At 49.5% G+C, this 11,752-nt stretch overlaps 1 protein-coding gene across 2 annotated transcripts in view; it reads left to right on the forward strand.

Annotated features, from left to right (window-relative positions):
• The window catches only part of plxnb2b (plexin b2b), a 133,909-nt gene that overhangs the window by 27,455 nt on the left and 94,702 nt on the right, over positions 1–11,752 (forward strand). Inside the window, exon 2 of one of the 2 annotated variants that reach the window (XM_079744041.1) lies at positions 5,681–5,942. The gene's annotated coding sequence lies outside the window, so the exon portion shown is untranslated. The remainder of the gene's footprint in view (positions 1–5,680; positions 5,943–11,752) is intronic. The other variant, XM_079744040.1, reaches the window with a different exon arrangement.

Genomic DNA, 11,752 nt, shown 5'->3' on the forward strand with positions numbered 1-11,752 from the left:
CCAGAGAAAACAAAAACACCTGGCTCTCCGGCCGTACACTCAGCAGCGACTGGCGCAAACAACACAATCATTGTTTGGTGCCCGGGCAGATCGCCGGCGAGGCAAAAGGAATCGACCAGAGGTCAAGTAGAAAAGAAACCACTAAACCTGCTCACCCGTCAGTCCCGAGGCACACGGCGTGTCAGAATGCCGGGCTGCACGGCTGAACTCCCAACGCTCCCAGGAACGCCGAGTGCGTTTACGCGTGAGTCACGATACACAAGTCAGTCGCGCGTTCACAAGTCAGTCGTACACATAACCACACCACACACGCGCCGATGCAGGATTTCGTCTTTGCATGCACGCATGCATGTGTGAACCCATAGTGAGCTCAAACACGTGTTGGTGTGTCGCCGTGGTTTACACAAGGAAACCCAACGCACAACACTACGACACGCCTCAACACATAAAAGGAGCAGAAATGAGCATCCAACCCTGCCCTTTTCTTTATACAAACACACAAACACACGGGCACAAAACCTCTCCTTCCAAAATAATCAGTGTGGGGAATTTCCCCTGTGGTGTACGGTGTGTGTATCGTCCCTCTTAGCATTGTGATTGCCCCCCCGGAAAATAAAAAGAAGGGAGTGGGGGCGTAGAGTCCATTCAAGTTGTCAGTGGGCCTCCTAAAGCCGACACCGATTGTTCCCAGTGGGGCCCTCGTCAGTAGCGGGGAGCAGCGGAGCATCTCGGCACGGGGCTCCTGCGAGTGAAGTGACTATCACTCTTTCCGAGGGACGAGGCAGACAGGAGGCACTTTGCGTCAAACAAAATGGCCGGCGACTAAGCAACAGGAGGCTATCGACGATGTAACGATGTGAAGAGCCGTATCAGCGTGGCGGCGGCTGCCTACCAGCGCCTGTTTGGGGCCACAGCTGCCTGCTGCAATCTGTCGCTGGGGTCCTTTTTTGGTTTTTATCAGCAGGCATCCCCGGGTTTGGTAAATATCTTTTTATTTGAGGACACTTCCTTGACAGCAGTGTATTTGATTTATTGGGGTTGATTGTGGGAAGACACACTGGGAGCTTTTACCAAGCGTCTTCAGAGAGACAATGGGTGTACGTTATACTTGGAGGGAAACTTTCACATTATTGGCAGTAATAACAAAGGAATCAAAGATGAGGGGAGCGACCATCGTGGGGGGTGAAGGATTGGCCATGGCTGAAGTCAGCCATGGCGGGTGAGGCCGAGCTAATTGGCAATACACTATGGGGGGAAGATAGACCTGTCTCAGCACCAGACTTCATGGCTGCAGCAATGCGAAAGCTAACTAACTTAACACCGTTCAATCTGAGAGAGGGAGAAGGGAGCTCTATGTAGGTTGCAAGGATCATTTATACAAATGCCTTTTAAATTGGCTAGTAACAATGTCAACAAGGTTATCATTTGTACGTGATGTGATCCATTTTCCAGGACGGGGGTTGCCCCCCCGACAATTATTCTATACTACGAGTTAAACCAACCGTGGGTCATTTCCCCACCGATAATCCAACACCTTTCCGACGCTCCCCACTCTTCGTCGTTAATGTCTGTTGCTCCCCCTCCTCCTCTTCCTCCCCCCCCTCCCGCCGTCCGCTCCCTCCTGTCCCTGCCTGTCACGGCTGCTGAACGATTTCCTCTCACCGGGAGGTTCCGGGAGAATCAGCGCGACGGCGTCCAACAAGGCTCCTCTTTAGGCTCATTAAATGTTTCCGAGAGAATGGGAAATCAATGATGCATGTGAGCAGGAGAGAACTTTTCTGTTAATTTAATTCTCCTCCTATGCCACCTCCGCCCCCCTCCTCCGCCTTATCGGTTTGAACCTGTCGATCTCCTTCTCTTGCTCGCTCTTGTCTCTCTCCTTCTCGTTCTCTTCCCCCCTTGGTCTCTCTGGTTCTTGCTTCCTGTCTGATGCTTAGGTTCTCGCTCACTCTCTCTTTCTCCCCCCCCCTCTCTTTCCCTCTCCCATCATACTATCTTTCTTGTTCCTGTCTGGCTTGTCCGTGGGTCCGTCTGCGTGGGAAGGGGTGGGTGGATGTGGGAGAGGAAAACCATTTTGAATGAATGAATGAGCGTACCGGTAGACTTTCCAGGGTCGGCGTTAACCATGCACATGAAGCTTCACTTTCGACAGCCTGGGTGATTGAAGCTGTGCGTTGTCATGTTTGGGTCTTTGAGTAAAAGATAGGGAATATCCATTACTCTGCACATTTCTGCTGAATTGAATCTCTTTGTTTTATAACTGTTAAGCCTTTTCATTTACTATTGTGTGTGTGTGTGTGTGTGTGTGTGTGTGTGTGTGTGTGTGTGTGTGTGTGTGTGTGTGTGTGTGTGTGTGGAGTAGGAAAAGGTTTATGCTGTCTGAAACCGTGCCTAGGGGCCCGGCCCACTCCCAATCCTGAGCTGCTGTAATTGCTCTTTTGGGTCCTAGTCACCGACTTGTCTCCATCATTCTCTCATTCTCTCTCTCTCTCTCTCTCTCTCTCTCTCTCTCTCTCTCTCTCTCTCTCTCTCTCTCTTTCTCTCTCTATGGCGCTCACTCCCTTCCTACATCTGTCTGCCTTCACTCGGGCCCAGTCTGAGTTTCTCTACCTTCACCCCTTCTGTCCCTGCATGGCTCATCATGGCAGTTCCCCAACTGCATAATCGGGGAAATTCCCCTCTCTCTCTCTCTCTCTCTCTCTTTCTTGCTCTCACTCTCGCTCTCGCTCTCGCTCTCTCTGATATACATTTTCACTCGTATACATTTCTCAGGATTTCTTGGCCTGGGTCTGTGCTGTTAAGTGCTCTGCCTGCTATCTGCTTAGCGGATGCTGTTATTGGTTTGGATTCAGCTTCTCTGTAGGAATAAATACCAAAGTTCTTTTATACCACTCCCTCCTCTACTTCATTATGGCAGGTGTTAATAGGGCCTGGCAGTCCCAGTGGTGCGTGTGTGTGCGTGTGCGTGTGCAAGCGTGCGAGAGAGTTGGTGCAGGTGTACGTGTTGCCCTCTCCCGATGTTAGCCTCCCTGCCCTACCGTTGACCTGCTAGCAGCTAGGGGCGTTTCTCTGGGGGCTCGGCTGGGCCGGGGTGGCATGATGTGGTGCCAGGGAGCTGGAGCCGAGGCTGGCTGGGGATAATGGATGGGGGCCGGTTGCAGCAGCTGCTCCAGGGCCGCGTCCGGGGCCACTATCTGAGGAGTTATCGGAGGGCCTGAGTGGCCTGTGATGAATAGCTGGGAGCTGAGAGTCTTCACCGATCAATAATCCACTAGCACCCAGATGAGGCGGACGCTGGGGCGCTGGGTCAGAAGGGGGGTTCTTCTCCTCTGCCGCCACCATCACCACCGACCTCACTGTCACTCTCACCTCCCCCCTCCCCTCATAATCTGCTGCAGTGTGAACTTTTTTCTGCGCCATTTAGTTTTCTCTTCCCCTCGAATCCACACAGTGAATTGGCCCATTGATCTGTTCTCGTGGGGTTGTTTTAAATAAAGGTCCGGTGTCCCCTCTCCACCAGAGCATGCAGGGCCTCTGACAGCCTTGATTGCCCCGCTGATGGGACGACACACAAATGCTGCTATGGCGTGATCGAAAGGGAGGCCGTAATCAGAGAAGGGAGTGGAGAACGTGTGTGTGTGTGTGCGTGTGTTTCAGTGTGTGTGTGTGTGTGTCATTGCGATTGTGTGTGTGTGTGTGTGTGTGTGTGTGATGAAAATGCTGCTCACTCTCTGAAGAGCGGTTCTTAGGTTACCATAGCATAGTCTGACGCAAGTCCCGTGTGGCTACACACACAGGCACACAAACGCACGCACACACAAACACGCAGGCATGCACGCACGCACGCATACACGCACGCACACACACACACACACACACCCACACACACACACACACACACACACCCACACACACACACACACACACACACACACACCCACACACACACGCACACACATACACACACACCCAAAAGGCCGCTTGAATGAATGCATTGCGTGGCCCCGCCCGCTTCTGCCACCCTACTAAACCCATCTTGTCCGGCCGTTTCCTCCATGTTCAAATAAAATGAATTTGTGTGTTCTGCACATCACGTTGGGTGGGCCTTACCTGTACTCCAGTGTGAGCGGGGGGCTTTGATCTGTTTCTCTTCATGCAACACCGGCGCTGTCGGCGAGGGATTTAGGATGAAAAGGACTGACTGCAAATATCTCTCTCTCTCCATCTCTGACTCTCCAACTCTCTCTATCGTTCTCCTACGCCTTCTCTCTCTCTCTCTCTTTTCATCTTTCTCGCCCTCTTTCTCTCTCACCCTCTCTCTCTCTTGCCCTCTCTCTCTCGCCCTCTCTCTCTCTCGCTTGCTTGGTCGCTCTCGCTCTCTTTCTCTCTCTCTCTCTCTCCCCCTCTCGCTATCTCTATCTCTCTATCTCTCTCTCTCGCCCTCTCTCTCCCTCTCCCTCTCTCTCTCTCTCTCTCCCTATCTCGCCCTCTCTCTCGCTCTCCCTCTCCCTCTCTCACCCTCTCCCTCTCTCTCTCTCTCTCTCTCTCTCGTTCCCTCTCTCTCGCCCTCTCTCTCTCTCTCTTTCCCTCCCCCCCCATCTCTATCGCCCCCTCTTTCGCCCTCTCCCCCTAACTACCCTCTCCCACGCACTCACACAAGCTCATTCTGCTCTAGCTTGCTGTGATCTCCCCTCTGATCCGCCAATGTCTTCTGGGGTCATGAAGGAGCAGATTTCTGGGGCTGGTAATTGCAGGGCTGCCGGCCACCACACCTGTTGCTGTCAGCCAGGGCAGTGTGGGAGAGGGGGGGAGGTGCCCTGCCCTTTTGCCCTGCTTATCCATCCCTCCACTTCTTGCTCTTTTTTTCTGTGTCTCTCTCGTTCTTTCACTTCCTTTCTCATTCTTGCTTCCTCTCTGATGTGGTTCCTTGCTGTGTATTCTTTACTCTCTTTTCTCTTCTCTCTCTTTTCTCTCTCTGTCTTTCTGTCTCACTCTCTCTCCCTCTCTCTTCCTCTCTCCCTCTATTTCTTTCTCTCTCTCTCATTGCCTATTTAAAAAAGTTTTAAGGAAACTATCTTCATTATTAGTTTATATATATGGAAAAAACTTGATTAAAATGGTTATTTGTAAAAAATTAACTGGCTGTTTATTTTAGCAGAAAACAGAAATTAGAAAAGTAAAGGGACAGAGTTCCCATGCACCTAGATAAACCAACCATGGCTTGTAATGGCTAATCTCACTCCCACCTGTTGGTTAAATAGGGGCCCTTTATTGAATACTGAAGGAATGTGAACCAAAAGTTGGCACGGTTTCCCCCCCCCCCAAAAAAAGTGTTAAAAATCCTACTCTCTCTGTGTTTATGTGTGGGTGTGTGTGAGTGTCTTTTGGAGTCTTGTGTTTGTGTGTGTGGGTGTCTGTCTTTTCGAGTTACGTGCGTGTGTGTATTTGAGTGTGTAGTTTAGAGTTGTGTGTGTGTGTGTGTGTGTGTTTTGGAGTTGTGTGTGTGTGTGTGTGTGTGTGTGTGTGTGTGTGTGCGAATCCAACACACTCCATTTGGCGATCACTGACGGTTTACCCCGCCCCCCCCCCCCCCCCCCCCCCCCCCCCCCCTTTTTCTCCCCTATCTATCCATCCCTCCCCTTCCTCTCCTCTCTCTCCTCCCCGTCCTCTCTGTCTCCAGAGCCGGGCCCTTAATGAAGCAGAGGGTCAGCGACAGTGTGCGGCTAATTGGCCAAGTGTGCCCGGGGCTCCGGCTGCCTGCCTTTGAAGTGTCCAGCGAGGCCCCACCGCGCCAGCCCTACTGTTCCTGCTCCTCCTCCACTGCCGCCGCCGCCGCCGCCGCCGCCACCACCACCGCGCGGCTCCGTCTCACTCCAGCAGCCCAGACAGCCACAGCACCTTCAGCCCTCGCTCCCTAGTGAGTGCCGCTTCCGTTTTTCCCGGTGGGTTCACCTTTTAGTGTTGACACTGTGTTGCTTCCACTTAATTTTTGCTGCTCTTTTTTTTTTTTTTCTGTCTATCACCCTCGTTTTCGTTCTCGCTCTCGCTCTCTCCATCTATCTCTCGTTCTCTCTCGCTCTCGCTCTCTCTCGCTCTCTGTCTCTCTGTCTCTCTCTCTCTCTCTCTCTCTCTTTCTCGCTCTCGCTCTCACTCTCACTCTCTCTCTCTCTCTTTCTCGCTCTCTCTCCCTCTCGCTCTCGCTCTCTCTCTCCCTCTCTTTCTCGCTCTTGAGCTCGCACTCGCTCTGGATCTCTCTAGCTCACGCTCCCTCTTGCGCTCAATCTCTCTCGCGTTCTCGATGTGTGTCTCATTGCATCTGTATGAAATATTTATGCTGGTACGTTAATTCTCACACTTCCCCGTCCCACCATTTTTCCTCGCTCTCTGTGGCTTCATTCCAACGCGCTCACACCCTCTCCTCTTCCTCTCCGCCCACTATGGTGTGATTTGGGCGACGTCCATGGTTCCCCCATTGGAATGCATCCAGGAAAAAACTAGTTTCAGCCATTTTTCCTGGCGGCCTCTCCACGAGAGCGGCCCCTGTGCTGGCCAATCTGTCGGGTTTGAACAGTGGGAGGCTGCAGGGACGAGAAAGGAACAACTTGGGCGAGAGCTTTTTAATTAGCAGTGCCTCCACTTTCTACTCGTTAAGGTACCTTTGGCTCCCATTGTTTGGCTGTCACCACCTCGGCAGATACGGGGGAGCCGTGCTAAGCTCCAGGGGTGTGTGTGAGTGTGCGTGTGTGTGCGCGTGCGTGTGTGGAAAGCTTTTCCGTTACCTAGGAGATATGGATGGCCTGTCTGTTACCTGAGAACTGTAAAACCACTCAAGTGTCACACAATACTGAACCCAATAAGTGGCCATTTCGTTATCATACTCCTAGATTTTCTGACAGAGTTTGAGATGGTTGAAGCGTTTATGAGTAGGCTGTGAAGCCTTGGCCTGGGGTCATCCTGGACTATTTAATCTTTGCTTAAGTATCTTCTGCATTCCACCTGAATGAGCCTGGGCTGCTGCACTTTTGAGAGATGACCTTGGTCATCCATCCACAAGTGGAGAAACGTCGAACACTGATTGTCCCCTGGAATGCGAAATAGTTTCGAGTGGATTTGAGTATTTTCTTATCAATCGTGGATTGAAATATTTTGGTTTGAAGCCACAGTTTTAAAACAAATAGGAAAGGAAATGAAGGAAACTGATTTGCGGTAGGCCAATGGCAGTTAGCAAAAAAGTGTGGCTGTGAACAGTGTGTGGTGCTCTTACACGTACTTTACTGTTGATTGCAATTCACAAAAGGAACCATCTAAGGGGAAGTGGCTGCATACGGTTTAACAAATGACATTTCTGTTTCCGTCGTATGACACCTTGCGCGAGTGTGTGTGTATCCGGGGACCTCTGACTGTGAACAAACTTTCCAGATTTTTCTAGAGCCAAAGCATCCATAATGACACAAGACTTGCTATTTTCCTTGCGGGACGTAGGGATCCATCTGTGGCGGGCTCAGCCTGCCAGACAAAGTGTGTGTGCATGTGTGTGTGTGTGTGTGTGTGTGTGTGTCTGTGTCTCCCTCTCTATCTCCCTTTCTCATTCAATCTTCATCTCTGTAATCAGTTGTTTGCTTAGGTCAGATCCCCTGTGCTCTGCTTTCCACCATCACATATTGCCTTTGGTCCTGTTGCCTGTCTGCTTCATTATCTGCCTTCAAGCCTTCCTGTCTGTCTGCCTTTTTGTCTGCCTGTCTGTCTGTTTGTTTGCCTGTCTGTCTGCCCGCCATCTGGTGCTATAAGAGATTTCCGTTGTTTGTAATGTAGGCTACCCCAGGTGGCTCCTCAACCGGCTCTGAATTAATAGAGGCTTGTATAGATGGTCGAAGAGGCACTCTCTGCAGGACGTGCGCTGTGTGCGTCTGTAACACTTTCACCCCCCTAAAAACGCGCCAGCCATAAAAAAAATGCAGTGCCTTATTTGTGTGTTATTTTTTCCTCTGTTCTGTTTTGCACCTCTCTTCTGCTTCCCTCCCCTCCGCTTCTCCCGCGGTTCCCAGAGGACAGTGTAAATGTCATGGTAACGACATGCTTCCCGGTATCCACTAGGATTAGGACGTGTCAATCATTCCCGCAGTCGGGGATTTGCCTTGGCAGCACCCGGGAGCAGAGAGGTGTTTCGGGGGGGGGGGGGGGGGGGGCGAGGTATCAATGTCTCTGGATGCACCGCGCCGAACCAAAACGAGCACCTTTTTGTTTCGGAGAGGTTTACGTAAAAGGAGAGCGGACTCTCTTTGATCTCCTATGGCCGTGCGCACACACACACACAAACACTTATGCGTATACATACAGACACACACACACATTAACGTACATGTACAGGTACACACACTCACACACATACATATGGATGCACACAAACATGTACGTACATATACACGTACACATACGTCTACACACACGCACACATACACATACATACATACACACACACACATAGACGCACACACATGCACAAAAACACACGAACACACACACACATATATGCACACACACACACTCATATACACACACACACACACACACACACACACACACACACACACATACACACACACAACCTCTCTGCGCAACATTGACCTTTGCTTTGGGTTGTGGTCAACCAACGGCCGTCCTTTGATTGCTTGTTAGTGTGGTATTTAGGCAGTTCTGCATATGCTCTGGCCAAGTTCCAACAGAGGGACAATTAAGGACAATAGTTTGTCAATTATAAGGTTTGCACGACTTTCAATGCTTATCGAATATTTTTACCTTTAAAGGGGACATATTATACCACCAGGTGTGAGTGTGATTAGCCTTACAAGCCTTTTCGAAAATCTGCCCCATATGACATCACTAGTGGGCGTGTCCACCTAGATCTGTGCTGGATAGATGAGCAATGTTTACTATAGTCCACTGGGTAGACTGGCAGACTGATCTATCCAGCACAGATCTAGGTGGACACGCCCACTAGTGATGTCATATTGGGCAGATTTTCGAAACGGCTTGTAAGGCTAATCACACTCACACCTGGTGGTATAATATGTCCCCTTTAAATACGTTTTTGTGTTTTCGCTATATTTCTAAATGTGCAAGCACTGAACCGAAGGTGAGTTGGTATTTGCACCTCTTGTCGTTTAACATTCCAAGGGGAAAGCCAGTGCAGTGTGATATCTTTCCAAAAGGCTTTGTGTCTTCTTTTCATATATATTGCCGCCCGTGGCCATGCCTTAAACAGTGACACTTTTGAAGTTGATTCAGGTGAATAACGGAGAGGAGAGCAGTGCAGTCCAACATCAAACATTTCTCCCTCTTTTATATTATTCAAAACTGTGCTCTGAATTTCACCATGCATCCCCAAAGACGAGGCTGAATAATTCATTTTTAGCCCCTCCACTAAATCAAAGGATTGATCACCAATTTTTAATGTCTGTGATCTCTGGAAATTAAGCCTCTCAAAACAGGCCATTGTTGTATTGTCCGTGGTGAGTGGACTAAACAGCATCAAGCGGTTGGAATCGGGAGGATCAGGGGGGCGAACAGACAAAAACACAGTGACGTGTTTATCTTGGATTGAAAAGCACGCGCGCCTGTTCATTTTGTTTTCTGTCTGGTTTTAGGCCGCGCTTCTGTTTTTCTTTCCCCGCTCCCCCCGGTAAATAGAATCGTTTAATCCCGAACCATCAGAAATCCATCACAATCGAGGAATCTCTCCAAGTGATGTATTGTATGACAAACAGAAGCCCTTAGGAACGTCAGAAAACACATTCGAAATCGGTTCCCTCCGAATCCGTCCGTCAACAACTTATTCGATAACCACAAGCTAACACACACACACACACACACACACACACACACACACACACACACACACACACACACACACACACACACACAGTTCCACACCCCTAACTATTCATTTTTCCCGATTAACACAACAAGGTCGCTTTTGTTTGCTCAGCTCCCCAAAAAATATTTCCAAAACACTTTTGTTCTTTCCTCCTCTCACCCCTCCCTCCCTCCCTACCTCTCCTTCCGAGTCAACGTGACTCCCCCCTAGCCCTCCAGCACTCCCTCGCCCCCTCGCGAGGATCCAAGCTGTCGAGAGTGGCTGGCCCGCGTCTCTCTTGCCAGGGCTCGGTTGGAGCAGATCCGGCCTGCGGCCCGAAGCCATCTCTCCACCCCTCCGGCTTTCGCAAAAACAACGTCTGCCCCGTGCAACTGTCGCCCTCGACGCTCCGCACGGCGGGGGGGGCGAGGCAGCCTGTCGTAGGGAGCGTTTGATGGCGGGGCCTTGCGTGCTCAGAGTGGCTCAAGCCTGTCCTTTCGCTCGTCCTCTGCTGAATTTAAGTGAGGGGGTGAATACAATAAAGCACGCTGCCAGTTCCAGATTGGTCAGAACCCAAATACCAATAAGCTCTGAGGATAAACGGCTCTGATACCGTCAAATTGGCGTCCGTTCGCTTGCCCTAAAAATAGGCACGTATTTTTTTTTCAAGGATTTAAAAAGACCCGTTCCCTGTCTGGTCCCAAGATAACCACGCAAAAGGCGATTATGTCCCTGATTATCTTGGGCGGACTATTGGTAGACCAAAAGTTCCTTCTTTGAGCATCTGATTCCCCATCCCTGTATGCGTAGGGATGGGGTTTTCTGGTCTTTGCTCAGTTGTGTGTTTGTGCGTGTGTCTGTGTTTGTGTGAAAGATTAATCTGTAAATGTGATGGCGTGCTATTAAGACGGACACAAATGTGTCTACACACTTGAGATGCACTATTGACAAATTTACGCTCCATAAATACGTCTAAAAACAAATTGACTGCTGGAAAGAACGAAAGCATATGGCTTCATTACGGGAGGAGTGCGGCGGCGTGCTTATCGTAGTTTGACATTGAACATTAACTATCAATTTAGACCAGTAAATTAGGATAGAATTGCCTGCGTGCTTGGCAGGTTTTCGTATGCCTCAACAATAAAGGGATTAAATTATGCTTCTAACCTAGCATCCACTAACGGTTCTATCATGAATAGTGAGTGTAGCAGTGATCTTGGAATCTGTACCTTGTGAAGACCCCCAGGCCTCACTCCATACAGACTTCTCTCGTAGTTGAACCATAGACTGTAAACGTTGACGTCAGACATTGGTTTACACACAACTGGTAAAAAGCCTTTGATTTAATGTCACAGGTAGCGCCATTGAATGAGATTCTTGAAGGCCACAGCGTAAACAATCCATATATATCGCCAGTTGAGGGCAGTCATTTAATGGCCGCCTCGCAGTAGTCTATGGCCAAAACTAATTCATATTAAATCCTTAATAACTGTTGAAGGAAATAAAGCAGGTGAATTGGACCTCACAAAATGAATAATATGGAGATGAACTGGCGACCGATATTTAAACCGAACGAAGAAAAAATTAATAACATCTGTAATATGAGCACAAAATGAGGCAATTGGCTTGATTTGTAGTGCTTCAGCATATAGTAAATATGGAACCACTCAGGAGAAAAACAAGGTGTGGATAAGCAGAGGTCTGCGGAAAGCGACAACAACATAATGCTGAATGGCGTTCCTCTCAATAAGATATTTTTCTTCTTCTTTTTACACAACCTTTGTGGAGATTATTGATAAGGGGTATTGATGGGTGACATTGACAAAGTCATAATCGTCCACATTTCCCATCCCATGGTGGAGACATACTTTGTGGCTTGATACGGTCATTAGGCAGCCA

This window comes from Pollachius pollachius (assembly GCF_949987615.1).
Source record: "Pollachius pollachius genome assembly, chromosome: 9".
Lineage (NCBI taxonomy): Eukaryota > Metazoa > Chordata > Actinopteri > Gadiformes > Gadidae > Pollachius > Pollachius pollachius.